The sequence below is a fragment of the Rattus norvegicus genome, chromosome 15, assembly GCF_021556685.1.
Source record: "Rattus norvegicus strain SHRSP/BbbUtx chromosome 15, alternate assembly SHRSP_T2T, whole genome shotgun sequence".
Taxonomy (NCBI): Eukaryota; Metazoa; Chordata; class Mammalia; order Rodentia; family Muridae; genus Rattus; species Rattus norvegicus.
In genome coordinates this window covers 34,678,202-34,697,787 of record NC_141548.1, presented here as the reverse complement: position 1 = coordinate 34,697,787, position 19,586 = coordinate 34,678,202, and the positions used below count along the sequence as shown (strand labels likewise).

Below are 19,586 nucleotides of genomic sequence, written 5' to 3'. Positions count from 1 at the left end.
GGATTATAAGGTGGGACATCAAGTAGAGAGAGGTTGGATTCTGGGATAGAGATAGGCATTGAGGAGGATTTGCCTTGAGACAGAGAAAATGACTGCCACATGAAACTGAGGACCACGTACTGAGCCACATGACAGAACATAGAATAAAAACAGACAAACAAACAAACAAAACAGGTAATTGCACACAGGTGATGTGCAGTTGGGAAAGCACACAGTTACAAGGCAACAACTGTGGCCACAGCATAGCTGATTCTATGTTGAGCAAAACTGTTCCTATCAATGTATAATATGTCTTCTGCTTCTCATACCAGGACACCCATGAGGTCAGGTGTGACCAATTGGACTGCATCAGTCACTTCTAGGCAATTACGGAATGACCCTCCTGGATTATATCATTTGGCAGCAGACTAGCTGGGTTGATAGCTGAAGTTTTATAGAATCAGATATAGGGTTCTTCCAGGGGAAGTGCTTGACAATATGTTACTCAGGCCTTTGAAATCCACCTTTCTGAGGTCTCCATCAGGAAGTCTCTACAGAATATGGCCTTGTTGAGAACATTTCTTGGCCTGAAGGTGATTTGTCAGCTTCATTTACTGGTATGGCTGTAGCGGAAACTGCCTGCAAACAAGTGAGACGTACTGGCTGATATTTTGTGTCAACTTGACAGGAGCTAGAGTCACCAGAACAATTCCTCCACCATGATGTCAGTTGTGGCTGAAGTCTGGGGTCTCTTACACTTGAACTCACAGAGATACACCTATTTCCACCTCTAGAGCAGGCTGGGATGAGAGGAATGCTCCACCTTGCCTTGTTTGATGCCTTGTTTTAAGAAAATATTCCTGTAAGAGTGCTTGTCTAAGGCTGAGGAGATGGCTCAGTGGTTAAGAGCACTGATTTCTCTTCCAGACGTCCCGAGTTCAATTCCTAGCAACAGCATGGTAGCTCACGACCATCTGTAAGGAGATCCAATGCCATCTTTTGGTGTGTCTGAGGACAGTGACAGTGTATTCATATACATAAAATAAACAAATAAATCTTTTTTAAAAAGAGGTTGGCTCAGGCAGAATGACCACCATGGTTGACCTCTGACCTTCTCATATCTACATTCATATGGATGCATACCTGTACCCTCATGAACACCAACCTATACTTACGTTCATACACATACAAAATAAATAAATAAAATCTAAGCTATCTTGTAGGTTGATACACGTAAAGGTGGGTACAGGATAGAACAAGGCCTGCCACTGGATGAGAAGGAAGGATGGCCAGGAGAAAAGTTTTAGAGAGGAGAGGAGACCGGATCGAGAGCAGAGGGAGTAGCAGAGAGAACATGGCAGTGGATGTTAAGATTTCTTGGGGTTGGGGATTTAGCTCAGTGGTAGAGCGCTTGCCTAGCAAGTGCAAGGCCCTGGGTTCGGTCCCCAGCTCCGAAAAAAAGAACCAAAAAAAAAAAAAAAGATTTCTCTCTGCATTTACAGGTTGTTATGAATATCCTTAAGTGATGGATGTATACAGGATTTTGTATGTCTAGATGAACAAAATATATCTAATCTAAGTGGGCAATTATATCTTATCAACTGGATCAGAGGTTATTGTGTTGTGCCACAATTTCATGTGGCAATTTAATTGAGTTCAAGAGAGTATGTGGTGGTGGGACACAAAGGGTCCACCACAGAATTGGCATGTGTATGTCTGGCATGGTAGCAACGTGCCTTGGGAACTAGATGGGTGGAGAGATTGTTGCCAGGCTCAGAGAGTAGCCATCAGCAGTGTGATATGGGATGGAGCCTAGCAGGTAGGACACTTTGCTGACTGAGATGAAAATATCCCACAGATGCCATGTGGGTTAAAAGAAACCTTTTTTAAATATACCACAACACTATCTCTCCCAGGACCAGCCTCGGACTGGAGAGGGGTTCCTGAGAGAAGGGGAGTTTGACATTGATAAAGAAACAACTTGAGTTCAATTGTGGGGTACAAGCTGAAGGCCTGTGTTCTGCTTGAGACAGTTTTCTCTGGAGACCTCCAGACTGTTAAACCAGATAGCTCAATTCTAGCAGACCAAGGCCCAGTCTTTTACGTACATATTGATTAGGTCATTTACTCCAGGTTCCCTTTTGATTATCCATGAATCAGCATGCCACAGCTTTAACCCCATGATTCTTAGAAAAAGACAGCAAGCACATTAAAAAAAAACAAATACAAAAAAAAAAAAAACATTGCAAATGAATTCAGAGATCTGCTTCCTTTGTAAAAATAGACAATAAGCTAGCTAGGTAGGATCCTGTCCTGAGATTACCATTCCCACCATGCCTGGGCCCAAACTACTAGCTCTGTCCTAGGCTGACCTTGAACTCAGGAATCCATCTGCCTTTGTAAGTACAAATAAAAACCTTGCTGGGTAAGATCTTGCCCTGTGATCACCACTTCCCAAATCTCTTTATCTCCTTCTGCAATATCTTTCTTTTTTTTTTTTTTTTTTTTTTTTGGTCCTTTTTTTCAGAGCTGGGGACCGAACCCAGGGCCTTGCACTTGCTAGGCAAGCGCTCTACCACTGAGCTAAATCCCCAACCCCGGCAAGTGCTTTTATCTGCTGAGTCATCTTGACAACTAAATATACCCATACATATAAACACACACACACACACACACACACACACACACACACACACACACAAACACCAACACACAAACACCAACACAGAGAGAGAGAGAGAAAGAGAGAGAGAGAGAGAGAGAGAGCGTTAATTATTTCTACTCTTGTAGAAAGCATATTCGTCTTCTATAGTCTGACTTATTTTGCCTAACATAATGATTTCCAGATCTCTCCATTTTCCTGCAAGTGTCCTGGTTACATTTTTCTTTATGACTGATAAAGTTCAATTATATGCATAATATAGTACCACATTGATTTTATCCATTCATCCATTAGTGGACATTTAAGCTGGTTCTCTTTCCTGGTTACTGCGTGTGGTGGTTAGAATATGCTTGGCCTAGGAAGTGTTCACCATTAGAAGATGTGGTCTTGTTGGAGGAAGCATGTCACTGTGGGAATGACGTTTTGAGACCCTCCTTCCAGCTGCCCAAAGACAGTCTTCCCTTGGCTTCCTTTGGATGAAGATGTAGAACTCTTAGCTCTTCCAGGACCAGGCCTGCCTGAGTGCTCTCTTACTTCCACCATGATGATAGTAGACTGAACCTCAGAACCTGAAAGCCAATCCTGATTTAATGTTGTGATTTATAAGAGTTGCCTTGGTCATAGAGTCTCTTCACAGCAATGAAACCCTCACTAAGACACTGTAAATACTGCAGCAATGAGCTAAATATGCAAAATCTCAGTACTGAGTTAGAGTCCATTAGGCAAATAATAAAGAGTGGGCTAACTGGGCCGTATAGTAACTCTGTAGTTTTTTTGAGTAACCCTCATACTGATTTTCATAGAGGCTTTACAAATTTAAATTTTCACCAACAGTAAATAAGGATTCCTCTTTCCCCATTTTTGTCAACATTTGCTGTCTTTTTATTACCATTTAAGGGGGCTGGAGAGATGACTCAGTAGTTTAAAGCATTGTCTGTTCCTCTAGAAGACCCAGATTCAATTCCCAGTGCTACATGACAGCTCATAACTGACTGTAACTCCGGTTTCAGGGGATCTGACAACCTCACACAGATATGCATGCAGGCAAGCATCAATGCACATAAAATAAAAATAAATAATTAAAAAAAACCCCACAAGTGTCTCTGTGACACACTGACATAGATTCCTTCAGATACACAGTCCTGAGTTTTATAGCATCCCCTCATAGTTTGTCATTGTTTTAAGACAGGGGCTCACTCTCTAGCTCCAGTGGGCCTGGGATCTGCTGTGTTGACTAGCCTGCCCTCAATCGCAGATACCTTGATTGAAGAAAGGTGTGTGCCACTATGCCCACCTCCTTTATTTTCTTAATAATAGCCAACCTGTTGTTGTATTGAGATGTAATGTCAAGATAATTTTGATATGTTTCCTGATGACTCGAGATGAACTTGTTTTCATTTCATTTCATTTCATTTCATTCATTGGCTATTTATATTTATTTTGAAGACTGTTCATTTGCCAATTATTAACTTGATTATTTGTGGAGTTGGTATTTTTTGTTTTTTAATGTATTCTGGATATTAATCTGTTAGATGTATAGTTAACAAAGAATTCCCCCACTCTACAGTCTTACATTGATTTGTTCATTCTTTTGTTTGTTTGTTTGTTTGTTTTTAAAAAAGCTTTAATAAAAGGCTTATTTATCTCAGGGCTGGAGAGCTGACTCAGTAGTTAAGATCACTGGCTGTTCTTCCAAAGTACCTGAGTTCAATTCCCAGTATCCATTCATAATCACCCATAACTTTATTCCCAGGAGATGTAGTACCCTCTGAGGGCACTGCACATATATGATGCACAGACATACATGCAGGCAAAGAGCACCTATATACATAAAATAGAAAGGAAAAAAATTAATACTTACCTAGATCCTCTGGAAAAGCAGGTTCTGAACTGCCTCTCCAGCACCAATTAGCTTTTTAGATTTCATTCAGTCCCATGTATAAATTCTTGCTATTATTTTCTAGGTCATAGGAGTGTATTCAGAAAACTATTACCTCTTACTAGATTTTATTTTCAACAGAATCCCCTGTTTTCCAGGCTGGCCTTAAACCTGATATGTAGCTGAGGATGATCTTGAGGATAATATCGAGTTGATGATATTCCTGTTTGGCTTTCTTTTTTTTTTTTTTTTTTTTTTTTTTTTGGTTCTTTTTTTCGGAGCTGGGGACTGAACCCAGGGCCTTGCGCTTCCTAGGCAAGCGCTCTACCACTGAGCTAAATCCCCAACCCCCCTGTTTGGCTTTCTAAGTGCTGTGGCTTTAGGCAAGGATGGCCTTGAACTCATGATCTTCTAACTACATCTGGAATAATATGCAATGGCTATAGTGATTATTTATTTTCTATTCAATTATGTGTAATATTACATGTGTTAATTTTCATGTGTTGTCTTACTCTTACATACTGGAATGAAGTTTCCTTGATCCTGGTGTTTAATTTTGTTTAATGTGTTGTTGAATTTGGTTTGCAGGTATGTTATTGAAAATTTCTATATCTGGTTTCATCTTTTTTTTTTCTTTCTTTTTTTTTTTTTTTTCAGAGCTGGGGACCGAACCGAGGGCCTTGTGCTTGCTAGGCAAGCGCTCTACCACTGAGCTAAATCCCCAACCCCTATATCTGGTTTCATAGTGGAAATCTGTCTACAGCTTTCTTTTGTTGTTGTTTAAAAGCTATCTGACTTTGTATCATGATAATATTGGCTTTACAGAATGAGCATGGTAGCATGTCTTACCTTTCAACGTTGTGGAAGAATTTGAAGCACATTAATGATAGTTCCTTTTTAAAGGTTTACTTGGATTCCTCAGTGAATCCTGGGGCTTTAATTGTTGAGAAACCTTTTATTACTGTGTCAATATTGTCATGTATATGGATCTGTTCAAGTTGTTGATATATCTTAGTTCGATTTTTTTTTTCTTTTTTTCGGAGCTGGGGACCGAACCCAGGGCCTTGCGCTCGCTAGGCAAGCGCTCTACCGCTGAGCTAAATCCCCAACCCCCTTAGTTCGATTTTAATGGCCATTATGTGCTGGGAATTTATTCCTGTATTGCAGGTTTTACAGTGTATTAGAGCATCATTTTCAGATGTTTATTAGGGATTGTCTGGATCTTAGTGATGGTGTCATCTCATCCTCTGGACCTCTAACTTTATTCATTGGCTTATCTGCTGCTTGCCTGAACTGGAACGTGCCCCCTTTGTTCTATTACATTATCACCAGCTTTCTGTTTTCCAACTCCTTCACTGCTTAAGTTTGGCTGTCCTGGAATTTGCTCTGTAGACTGACCTGGACATCAGAGGTCTTTGTCTCCTGAATGCTGGGATTAAAGGCATGTACTAGTTTTTCTTCACCTAGAACCTGCTCTGTCCCAGACTGACCTTAAACTCAGAGATCTGTTTGCCTTTGCCTCCAGGGGTTAAAGGCTTATACTATAATGCCTGGACTTAAATTTAGCTGGGTGGGTTCTTGCTCTAAGGTTACCGCTCCCTTAATTCAATTTAATATCCTTGAACACAGGATTCAGTCCCATTTCACTTCCTGGTATTCCCTTAATATTCAGACCATGTATTTTATATTTTGTCTTTCTCAACTTGCTATGCTTATTCAAAATGTTCTTCATGAGACTTAACCAGAAAATAAAACCTATGATGGGCATTTCTGAGACTCCCTTTGTCAATGCAATTAAACTGAGTCTCTTCACCCTAGCCTCAGGTAGACTCCTCAGACAAGGGCCAAAAGCAGACTGGTTCTTCACCAAACTATGACAAAAAACAGTCTCTAGGCCACATACTAAGCTTCTTCTCCATTGAAACCTCTTGGGCCTGGTCTATACAGTTGACTCAACAACAAAGTCTTCCATATTCCTACTAGGATGACCCATTAAGTCCCACTTAAAGGATGTCACAGTATACATGCTTTCTAAATCCAAAGTCCCACAATCGACATTCTGCTAAACAAAATAATGGTTAGGCCTATCACAGCAGTACCTCAGTCCCTGGTACCAACTTCTGTCTTAGGTTTTGCTGCTGTGAACAGACACCATGACCAAGGCAACTCTTATAAGGACAACATTTATTTGGGGCAGACTTACAGGTTCAGAGTTTCAGTCCATTATCATCAAGGCAGGAGCATGGCAGCAACCAGGCAGGCTTGGTAAAGGAGTTGCTGAAAGTTCTACATCTTCATCTGAAGGCATCCAGGAAAATACTGACTTCCAGGCAGGTAGGATGAAGGTTTTAAAGCAAGAGCCCACAGTGGCCCACCTACTCCAACAAGACCACACCTCCAAATAGTGCCATTCCCTGGGCTGTGTATATTCAAACCATCATACTCCCTAATTTCTTGAACTGCACATTTTGACCATTGAAAAGTGTATTACTATGAGAAACAGTGGAGCCCCACTCTTGGGAGGCAGAGGAGAGCCAATTTCTGTGAGTTCAAGGCCAGCCTGATAGATCTACAGAATGAGTTCTACAAGGAATACAGCTACATAGTGAGACCCTGACAAAAACAACAACAAAAAGTATACTGTTAATTCTCCATATTTCTAATTTATTTCAATATTACCTAATAAGATACAAGAAATTATTTCATTTTTTATTCATTATATAAAATATAATCTATTTTAGAGAAGGTTCCATAGGCTATTGAGAAGAATATGTGTTTCCAAGTGTTAGGTGGAATATTTCACAAGTGTCTATTGGTGTCTTTTGATATATAATAGCATTTTAAACTCTGTTTTCAAGAATTCTCTTGAAAAAATTTAAAATGTACATATGCATATGTATGTGTGTATGTGCCCATGCACACACTTGTGTGTGCACACACATGTCATGGCTCATATGTGAAAGTGAGAGGAGCACATAGGACGTCAGTCAGTTCTCTCCTAGCATGTCAGGTGTGAGGAGTGATCTCAGGCATTGGTGTCTCATACCTTTGCACACCAAGACTTCTTGCTAGCCCCTCTTTGTAAATGCTTTTGTATGTATATCTATCTGAAAAGAGAATAAGATGTTGAATCCCCCCATTATTTTTGTAACCAGACATACCTGCCCCTTTTTTAAAATGAAAGTTTAATTTTTAATTATATGAATACCATGGTGCCAGGAACCAGTCCCAGTGATACTTGTCTCTTCTTGGTTTTCTCTTGAGGTAAGCTGAGGGTAAGAGTGTCAGTGGGGTCAAAACTTAGTCTTGCCAGATATTTAGGATTGCTGTTTGATAACAAAATGTTTACCTGACTTAGTCTGAGGCCTTTTGCTGTAGTAAATGTTTACCTGACTTAGTCTGAGGCCTTTTGCTGTAGTAGCTGACCTGCCTGTCTGAGTTCCTCTGAGGCCAGAAACTGCAGTCTTCTGGTGTTTAGCACCTCCTCATAAAACAGCACAGGATTATGTAAGGGATTAATTGTTAGAGCATTTTCCTCTTGGCCAGATGTGTCTCACTTGTCAGGCTGGGGGGAAATTTGAATCAACAAATTTCTATTGAACCAGCAGAAGAGAGTCACAGTCACAGAAGTTGAAACTTTTACACAAGCAAAGATAGATTAAGTGCATATAAATTCATATACATATTCATGTATAAATATGCATAACCTCCATTTACATCAGTTGGGCTCAGCTGCATACTTCTAATTACATACTTACAGACACACATATGTACTTACATATGTATATGAAGCAGTAGACCAAGCGCCAATGAAGAAAGAACTCATTCATTCTGGATGAAAAATAAGCTGCAATCTTTTTTTTCTTCTAAACAAATGGTTTCACATTTTATTCCTGAACTACTGAATGAACCCACAAGAGCACAGAAAGAAAGAAAACATATTCCTAATAAACACACTCAGCTTTCCAGACAATGATAATGTTGTAAACTTGATACAGACATTGATAACATTCAAAAAGCGTAAGTATGTGTTGTTCCTTTTAGACGCAATTTAGTTCATCTCCAATGTCTTCGCTTGGAGTTGTACATGATTTTATTGCCAGTTTTCATCTGAATCCATTGTGGATGGGACGATTTTGCTTTTGTTTCTTAGCCAGGAATCGCTTGATCATGAAGGTCTTGTGAGAGGCCATGGTGAAGAATTAAGTCAGACAGACACATACTCCTCCCGGTGAGTCTAAGCCAGTGGATTAAATAACTTGGAAAGGCAGGATGGATTTGAGTGCCTGACTCTGCCAGGTTTCCAGTGAGCACTGCACAGCAGGAGCCCTGGACCACACCAGGTGCTACAATCTTTGTTGCATAGAGAAAGAAAAAGCTTCTATCATTTTATTGCTAATTGAATTATACCCAAGTTTATCAGAAGAAAGCTACGCTCTCTTTCGTAAGACTAAGCCTGCCTTGTTAGTAAGAAAGTCCTGTCTGTCCCATGGTAAGGAGAAGCCTGCCTGCTCCTTCTGCTCTCTTCCTCTTTCCCTCTGCATTCTGCATATTGTTCTTTTAATTTTTAAAGTTGCCTTATAATTTCTAAGTCATTCTACTCTGCATTCTCCTAGTCTGGCTCTCTCTTCCTGCTCTGATGTCACTGAAGGACCCTAGGAGATTTCACCAGCCTTACACCCATTGCCTAAGGTCAAGACTAAGTCAAGTACTATTTTCCACCCTCAGTTCTCAGGAGGAGCAGGAATGTTCTTCAAAAACCACAGAATGTACTGACTGAGAGTCATCTGACCCTCTGGTCCCAGGTAGCGTTTGAATGCATGTCATATGTTTGCTAGCCAATAGATTCAAAGGTCAATATGCTTAGCCAATAAGTTTAAACTGTAACCTTGCTGATGTAACCTGAACCCCTAAAAAGTATAAAAACTGCTGTTATAGCCATTCAGGGTCTCCTTCTAGTCAATCGCCATGAGGGGCTGATTGAGGGTCAACCCTGACACACCGGAAAAATAAATCTCTGGCATTTGCATTGAACTCCATTCTCATGTCTCACTTAGGTGGTCTCCTGGCAGTTAAGACTCACTTCGAGCCTTACATTTGGTGCATTGGCTGGGAAGCCAGATCCTCTCTCCACCCATGAGGCCTTAAGGAATGGTGATCGGAGGAACAGCTTGAGCTTGATGTCAGGTACCTCAGTTGTCTGTATCCGTATTGTCTGTCTTGCTTTTGGTTTGCTTGACAGTGTCTGTAGGGCTTAGAGAGCCTCTGGACTGGTGCAGTCAAATTGTGGCTGGCCTTAAGGTTGTGACTGCAGGGAATCTGGAGGATGCTTCACATCCCCCCAACTCCCAACCACCACCAAGGGAGTTGGTAGGACTCTGCTTCTTTTTTTTTTTTTAAAGATTTATTCATTTATTATATATAAGTACACTGTAGTTGTCTTCAGACACACCAGAAGAGGGCATCAGATCCCATTACAGATGGTTGTGAGCCACCATGTGGTTGCTGGGAATTGAACTCAGGACCTCTAGAAGAGTAGTCGGGTGCTCTTAACCACTGAGCCATCTCTCCAGCCCAGGACTCTGATTCTTTTGGAACCTGTTACACTCTATACTGGTATAAGCTGGCCAGGTCACCTGTTGGATTTGATACCAGCATGAATTGGCAGAGTCACCTGATTACCTGGTTTCTGTACCTGTGGCAGGGCAAGCTGTCTATGTGTTGATTGTCTTTCTCTTTGTTTTTGGACTTCAGCATAGGCAGGAGCTAATCAAGTCTTGCTCTGCACTCGTGGCAGGGGTGAAACTGTCTGTGTGTTGATTGTCTTTCTCTGTGTTCTTGGACTTGGACTTTGGCCGATGCTATCTTTGGATATGGGACAGACTGAATCTACCCCATTAAACATCCTAGTTAACCACTGGAGGGAAGTTGGGGAAAGAGGAAAAAACTTGTCAGTAGTAGTAAAGAAGGGCAGGTTAGTAACTCTGTGCTCCTCTAAATGGCCCACCTTCAGAGTAGGGTGAACACCCATAGGGACCCTTGATTTGTAGGTGATCAAAGCAGTAAAGGAAAGAGTCTTTAGGCCAGGATCCCCCAGGCACCCAGACCAAGTACCCTATATAGTTACCTGGAAGGATCTAGTGGAGGATAAAAGCTTGGATAAAAACTTGTTTGTCTCCAAGACTCACACAGGTCCTAGCCATGAAGGAGAAGAACCCTGTAGAGACCACTGACATCCTCCAGGACCCTTCCACAGTGAATCCACTACTGACAGATCCTCCACCCCTTACCCCCCAACCATGGCTCCAGTTCCCTCCTCAAGGATCTCCCTTAAACCCTCATTCAGCATCCCTTTACCCCACCTTCCTCCAGCCTTAGCAAAGGGGGATGGTGGGAAGGGACCCTCAGACCCAGGACTGGCCATGGAGACATGGAGCAAAAGGGCCACTTACCCGATACAACAGTGGCCCTCCTGCTCCGAGCCTACCAGCTCATAGATGAGGATGACAGTCAGGCCATGCAATATTGGCCTTTCTCTTTAGCTGACTTGTACAACTGCAAGGCCCAACAGCCCTCTTTTCAGATAACCCCAAGGGGCTGATTAATCTCACACTGTTTTATTTACTCATCAGCCCACCTGGGATGATATCCAACCACTCATGAGAGTGCTCTTCATGACCGGAGAGCAAGAGAGGATAATGAAGGAAGCCAGAATGGGGGCACCATCCATTGACCAGGCTGTCATTGACAGTAGATTTCCTCTGACTAGGACCTGACAGGGACTTTAAATATGGCAGGTGGTAAGGAGCACCTGAAGGTCTACCACCGGACTTCGTTGGCAGGTCTCAAGTGGTTCACAGGATGACCCACCAATTTGACCAAGGTATGTGAGGTTCAGCAGGGACCAGATGAGTCACCCTCAGCCTTTCTAGAGTGGCTCATGGAGGCATTCTGCCAATATACACCTTATGACCCCAGCAGTGAGGAGCACAAAGCTACTGTGACTATGGCTTTTACAGACCAGGCTAGTAGAGATATCAGGAAAAAGCTTCAGAGGCTAGACGGACTACAGGATAAGTCATTGAGGGATTTAGTGCCAGTTGCTGAGAAAGTCTACCATAACATGGAGACAGAGGAGGAGAAAGAGCAGAGAAAGAGAAAGGAAGAAGATGAAAGGGAGATGAAAAAAGGAAATTGACAGGAAAGGAATTTACAGAGAATCCTGGCTACAGTAGTTAGGGAAACCAGAGAAGAGAGACTCCAACCAAAGAGAGACAGAAAACCCCTTGAAAGGAACCAGTGGCATATTGGGAGAAGAGGGGCCACTGGGCCCGATAGTTTCCCAACAAATGGAAGCCAGGGAGCAGGAAATTCCAGGCCTTAGGAAAAGTACCTCGAAATGGTGAAGGTGTTAGCCTTGGGGGAAGATAGTGACTAGGTCCAGACCCCCTGTCCAAGCCCAGGGTAACCTTGAAAATGAAAGGGAAACCTACCCAATTCTTAGTGAATACTGGGACCCAACACTCAGTCCTCCTCCAAGCTGATGGGCCAGTCTCCAGCAAAAAATCTGTGGGTCCCAGTGGCCACTGGGACTTAACAATATTCATGTGAAAGACCCCCAGAGAGGATCTTTCCCTCAGGAGGAGTCCCAAGCGCCCAATGACCGAGCCGAGTCCACTCGGATGCAATCAGTAAGAGGGTTTATTGGAAAACACAGGTACCTGCGGGCACACAGTCTCTTCGGAGGACTTGCACGCCCAGCAGCTCCAGCATGGGGCTTTTATAGGGATTGGGGAAGCAGAAGCGGGCGTACAGAAGCAGATGCATAGTTACGGGGATTGGTGGATTCAAACGAGGCACATAGACATGTTCACATATGATTGGTTATTTCACATGATGAGCTATAAGGTATAGCTACACACATTGGCAGGTTTGGGGCGTCCTGGATGTCGAGGGCTGGGGGCTTATCTCTTCCTGCCAGGTGGCCTGTGAGTCAGATCCGGTACTCCTGGTCTGTTCTGCATTCCTTTCCTTTTATGGTCTGTTAGTTCTAGCGGCAGGGCGGGACTGCCTGGGCTTGCTTTTCACAGTGTTTAGTCCTGAGGTTGTGAATTTTGAAACATACTCTTTTAACTTCATATATTTTTTTCTTTTTTTCTTTTTCCTTTTTCTTTTTTTCGGAGCTGGGGATCGAACCCAGGGCCTTGCGTTTGCTAGGCAAGCGCTCTACCACTGAGCTAAATCCCCAACCCCTTAACTTCATATTTTTAAACCTTAAGTCTGTATAATTTTCCTTTCACATGGACTACCCAAAGAGTTGTAGACTTGGGTATGGCCAGTCTACACGTTCATGGTCATCCCTAACTGCCCCTATCCCTTGCTCAGGAGAGATCTGCTCTCCAAAATGGAGGCTCAAATCCACTTCCTTCCTGAGGGCCCTCAATTGAGGGCTGAACTGCTGAACAACCTGTCCAGGTCCTTACTATTAGGCTGGAGGACAAATACAAAATTTTTGAGACCAGTACCGAAAAAACAGAGGCAATCGCTTGGTGGCTGGAAAAGTTTCCCAATGCTTGGATTGAAATGTCTGGGCTAGGTCATGTGTATCTGTAGGCTGTGTATGTGGAGCTTAAGACCCAGGCTGATCCTGTCTTGGTGCACCAGTACCCGATGTCGATGTCAGGGGAGGCATGAGAAGGAGTTAAGCCACACGTCCTGGCTCCTCCAGCTTGGGTGTTGCTTTAGTGCCATTCGACCTGGTACACCGCTCCTGCCAGTTAAGAAGCTGGGCATTAAGGATTATCACCCAGTCCAGGACTTAAGAGAGGAAAACCATGGTAGAGTGGTAGGTGGAAACTGAGGTCATAATCAGGGGTATGAACTTTTGTACCAAGATAGCATAAGAAGAGGAATTTCTTCACTCTATACAGGCAGCAAGAGGCCATGGCACTGTGGTAAGTATCTACACCATCTTGCTAAGAAGTAGGATTCATTAGAGTTGAGTGAAGCTTGGTTCCTAGTTGTTTGTAGGGTATGTATAGGGCTATTCGCAAGAACTCATCTTTAGGGCAGTTGTGGGGAGAGTTCCAAGGAATTATCTGCAGGGTGATTATAGGGCTGGTTCTGTGAAGCATTCTGTAGAGAAGTTGAATTTCCCTCTTTTATCCCTGTAGGCATTCTATCTAAGCTCCACTCCCACAGTTACATGGCAACAGCCAGGTATGCTCCGCCCCACAGTTACCTAGCAACAGCCAGGCATACTCAACACCTTAAAAGGAGCTGCTTGCCCCCTCCTCTGCTCTCTTGCTCTTCCCCACTTCCCCTTTGTCCCTTTTCTCCCCATTCTCCTCCCCTCTTCCCTCCCCACTTCCCTCCACGTGCTCATGGCCGGCCTCTACTCCTCTCCTCTTCTACTCGTCTTCTTTTGTTAAATCTTTCCATGTGGAACCATGTTGGCCTGCTGTGGTTTGTCTGGACATGAGCCAAGATTTCTACCCCAACAATCATTTATGTTTCCTCAGATATCACAGCTGAATATCACAGTATTTTTCCAATAAGCTTCAAAGAAAGATAGTAAATATACTAGAGAAATCATTTTTTAATTATTACCCTCCTGCCTTCACCTCCCAAATACTGATATTACAGGTGTGGGCCACTATTACTAGCCTAGAAACCAGATAGTCAAATGTAGTAAAAAAAAAATAATAATTTGAAATATTAATTACTAATCCCCATTATGGATGAGAAAATGAAGATCCAGTCAGTGTACTTGTGGGATAAACCAAAAACTTAGAATTATTAGAACTAAGCTAAGAGTTGGTGGTGCATGTCTTTAATCCCAGCACTTAGAAGGCAAAGCAGAAGGATTTCTGAGTTCTAGGCCAGCCTGGTCTACAAAGTAAGCTTAAGGAAAACCTGGACTACATAGAGAAATCCCATCTCAAACAAAAGAAAGCAAAACAAAACAAAACAAAAACAAATAAAATAATCATAGCCAAACGTACTGACAAGTAACAAAAACTGACACACACACACACACACACACACACACACACACACACAAAATACAGCAGGTGGGCATTTCTTAGAAAGGTGCAAATTGGACTGTGATAGACTGTACTCTCAGCTATTTTTGAGGTGGAGGGTGGAGGCTGGAGGATCTGGAGCTGTAAGACTCTAAGACTGCTCTAATATAGACTTAAACCAAGAGAAAGTCTTTTGTTTTTGTTTTTGTTTTTTTTTTGTTTTTTTTTGGTTCTTTTTTTCGGAGCTGGGGACCCAACCCAGGGCCGTGCGCTTCCTAGACAAGCGCTCTACCACTGAGCTAAATCCCCAGCCCCTTGTTTTTGTTTTTTAAGGCTTATTTATTTTATGTTCGTGAGTACACTGTAGCTGTCTTCAGACACACCAGAAGAGGGCAGCAGATCCCCATCACCAATGGTTGTAAGCCACCATGTGATTGCTGGGATTTGAACTCAGGTCCTCTGGTAGAGCAGTCAGTGTTCTTAACCTCTGAGCCATCTCTCCAGCCCTAGAAAGTCTTTATTAGTCAGCTACTACACTGGGGGTTTGAGATCCCAATGTAGTGCCCAGACTTCCTTAGGGTAAGCTTTTAGGCACAAAAAACATATTCTGGATTGTCATACTAATGTTAACGGGAACAATTAGCCAGAAGCAGAACTACAGAAGCCAAAGCCGAAGTTAGCACATTTAGAGACTTTTCCAGAACTATGGTCTTTGTTAGATTAGGGCTTTGTTTTTGATTTAGCAGATTGTGCTGTCTACATGCTGAGTTTTGTAGCATGAATGGTACTTCTATCAGGAAATCAGTGTGTTAAGGTCTGGGGGCTTGTTACAGAGCTTGGGCCACATAGCCTATTTGAGACCAGCAGGGATTTTTGTGAGAACCTATCTCTAAATAAGTAAGTAAGTAACTAACTAACTAAAGTTTAAGATAGTAGAGAAAGGAAGATAGATGTGAGGTAAAAAGTAGACCGGGGGGGGGGGGGCTGGGGGGCTGGGGATTTAGCTCAGTGGTAGAGCGCTTACCTAGGAAGCGCAAGGCCCTGGGTTCGGTCCCCAGCTCGGGGGAAAAAAAAAAAAAAAAAAAGAACCAAAAAAAAAAAAAAAGTAGACGGGACTAAGGCAGTCTAGGGGGGTCTTGATTGGCCTTGTTTTCTCTGTCAGTTGAAGACTTGAAAGGCAGAGAAAATCTGTACTGCAGCATGTAGCCACAGAAAAACTTCAAGCAGTGCAGCCAGAATCAGCATTTAAAGGAAGGTGGTTATTGGGGCTGAGAAAACATGCACTCAGCAGTCCAGAGGTACAGAGAAAAAGACCCTCTGCAAAGCAGGGGCCGAAGACGACGACACCATACACACACACACACACACACACACACACACACACACACACACACAAACAGGGTTGGGAGATGGGGACTCATAGTGTGGAAGTCGAGGACACTGGGCAAGGACAAGAGAGGAGAGAGGGTGGAGGAGGGGAGGGGCAGGAAGGGGCGGAGGCGGATTTGGAAAGTGGAAAATCCAGTCTTTTCTGAAGGGAGTCTGGGGACTTTAAAGTCTCTGAGGACTCTGAAAAGTTTTCCTCCCCTAATTCAGGGTTGGCCAGTTTGAAGGAAGCTAAAGTAGTTGATTGGCCCAGAACTGTGCTGTGACTTGTTTGCTAAGCCGACTTTCAATTCGTTGAGCCTCTCCATCAAAGGGATTTCTGTCCTTATCTGTTTGCCTTCCTAGTCTTTCTAACTCCCAGTTTCTTGGGTTGAATTAATAAGAAATAATGGTGAAGGAGAACAAAATTAATTCAGAGAAGCAAAGCAGTTTCCAAAGTCACTATTTTTTCCCCTTTCCAGGAGATTGAGGTGGCTTTATTAGCTCCCACCGCCTGTCTCTTGGTGCTGATTTGACTTTGAGAGCAGTCAATCTCTCTGAAGTCAAAACAGGTTGAACCAGAAGTGGTTGTTTCCAGGCTGGTCCTGTTTTCCTAACAGGTTGGGAGGTGCTGTACTGAATTCTGTGAGTACTTTTCAATACGAAGGCCTGCCAATGCCTGGACTAAGTGAGGAGCCACCTTCCAGCGCTGAGCCTGAGGACCCCGTGGTTGCATGCCGGTTTGTTTGTTTGTTTGTTTATTTATTTATTTATTTATTTATTTATTTATTTATTTATTATATATAAGTACACTGTAGTTGTCTTCAGACACACCAGAAGAGGGCATCAGACCTCATTACAGATGGTTGTGAGCCACCATGTGGTTGCTGGGAATTGAACTCAGGACCTCTGGAAGAGCAGTCGGGGCTCTTAGCCGCTGAGCCAGCTCTCCAGCCCAGTCTATTTCTTTTAAATGGTGACTGTGATTCGTTTAATTTTAAAGTAATTACTGATGAAGACCCGTTGCCAGGTATTTTCCACATAGCTCCTGTCTTGGTTTAGTCACTCCACTCTTCCTTCCGCGGCATAACTGATTTCTATTTACACCCATTCCTACCTCCGGGTACTTTAAATACTTCATAAGGATGAAACCCTACAGTAACATTATGCCCAAGCTGCAGATACCCAAAAACCACCGAGGAGTCGATTCCTACGCAAAACACTTAAGTCTTTATTACCTCTAGCTGAGCTCTCTAGCAAGTCTCTCAGACTCTCGTAGCCCAGCAGGTCAGAGTAAGAGCCCGGAGACTCGGGTTCAGGATCTTTAATGTAAGTTACAGCAAACTTGGGAACAGGTCAGCAAGTTAATATTTTAAAAACTGCATTTCTGGTGTAATCTACAGGAATCTACCCCAAGAGCAGAACCACCTGCAAACTGGAAGGCCAGTTTATCTATTCTCTGCAGGATGTCTGTGAACCTTGTTGCCACTATTGTAGCTTGGCTGTTGCTAAAGGGTGGAGGGGGAGTATCATAGGATGCTTTGCTCAGGTGTGATTTTTCTTCCTGGAATTGGAGTTTAGCCCCGGGTCTCACACAAAATGAAGTTCATCTAAAAATGGAGTTGGTTGGGTTTTACAGTAATTCAAACTTCCCTTACTGTGGTATTTTCAAGTTTCTTCATATTGTAACAGGGTCAGAATGCCCTTCTTTTTTCTATGGGTGCATATTGATGTATACCACATTTTGTGAATTGATTTATACACCATTGAATAGAGACTCAATCACAGCCAAAGGTTTTCTTTATTTTCTAGAGATGACACAGGGTCTCACATAGCCCAAGCTGGCCTCAAACTCTGTGGCAGAGGATGACCTGGAATTTCTGAAATTCTTTCCCCTACTTCATAAATGCTAAGATTACAGTCATGGTTTATCACCCCCAACCCAAAAAAGTTTGTAATTCTATCACTCTTCCCGCCCCCCGCCCCCCCCCCCATCTTTTGGCTTAGTGCTGTACATTCATTTGTGCATTTAACACCCGGAGGTTGGGGCAGGAATACAAGATTCAGATCATCCTGGGATACATAGTGAGCTTGTCTAAAAACGTAAACAACAAAAAGAACCTTTTCCTCTATTTTTTTAAAGGGATTATTAGAATATACTATAGCTGTCTTCAAGCACACCAGAAGAGAGCATCAGATCCCATTAGAGATGTTATGGACCACCACGTGGTTCCTGGGAATTGAACTCAGGACCTCTGGACAAGCAGTCAGGGATCCTAACCACTGAGCCATCTCTCCAACCTTCCCAGCAGTCTGCCTTTAGGACATATTTGTAAAGATTTGTTGGGGGCTTGTTTTGAAACGGGATCTCTTGATGTATCCTGGCTGTCCAGAAAGGGGTTTGCTTTTAACTATTCTATTCTTTTTTTTTTTTTGGTTCTTTTTTTCGGAGCTGGGGATCGAACCCAGGGCCTTGCGCTTCCTAGGTAAGCGCTCTACCACTGAGCTAAATCCCCAGCCCCTAACTATTCTATTCTTAACCAAGTATTTTTCCATTCTGAAATGTATCTTTCATGCACTCTAGAAAAAAAATCTCAGCAATTTTTTTAAATATTGCCTCAGACTTCTTCTGGAATATCTAATAAAACACTCCAAAATTGTTTATGCCCTATCTCAATTACTTTTAATTTTTATAACATTTCATATTTTATTGAGGAGAAATGTTTTCTGAGACATCTCACTGTCTTGCACAGGCTTGGGCTCAGCCTTCCGGTTTCCTGCCTTGGCCTCCAAAGATATGGGTTCCCAGTCTGTACCACTATGGCACTCTGGCTGGGGCTTATTTTGAAAAACTTAGACATTTTTAATTTTTTTTTAGTACAGAATAGAGTTTATTCAGGGGCATGGGAAGGGGAGTTGAGAAGGGAACAGAGGTAGAGAGAGGGAACAGAGGTCAGAGAGAGAGAGAGAGAAAGAGAAGAGGTCAGCTGGGAACACATGGAGAGAAGGAAGGGGAGAAGGGGAGGGAGGGAGAAATAGAATCAGAGAGAAAAGAGGCAGAGAGCCATTTTTATTTTTTTGTTTTGTTGACACAGGATCTCTGAACTCAGGTAGGCCTTGAACTCACAATCTTCCTGCTTCAGCTCCCAAATGCTGGTGTTATAGACATGAGCCGTCATACACAGCTCCAAAAAGATTCTGAATGCAAAGTCCAATCTGATGTAGGAACATCCTGCTGCCTCTGTAGTTTACTTTTTCAGAATCTGTGATTTTCGAAAAAGCTTTGCCATTTGTTTTATGAGATTGTGTCTCACTATGGAGCTCTGACAGGCCTGGAACTCACCACGTAGACTAGGTTACCCTTAGTCTTACCGAAATATGCCTGCCTCTGCCTACTGACTGTTGGCAAAAAAGAAGAAAGCCACCACACTCATCTCAAACAATTCTGATGTTAAATTTATGAAAGCACCAATTATCAACGATGAATAAACTCTGTTCCTGAATTTCAAAACTCTATACTTTGAATGTTCCCTCCAAATCCCATATTGGTTACCTGCTGCTGAGATTGCAAAGGAAATTGGAACACTGAGAGACACCTGGGTCATGAGTATTCTACCATTTTAGGGGGATGGATGGTGAAATTCTGGGAGTCAAATATCTATTGCAGGAGTGGCTC

General features: G+C 42.7%; 1 pseudogene; it reads right to left on the bottom strand.

Moving 5' to 3' along the window:
* Window positions 1-8,531: 8,531 nt before the first annotated feature.
* Window positions 8,532-8,713, bottom strand: Rpl39-ps4 (ribosomal protein L39, pseudogene 4; annotated as a pseudogene).
* Window positions 8,714-19,586: the final 10,873 nt, after the last annotated feature.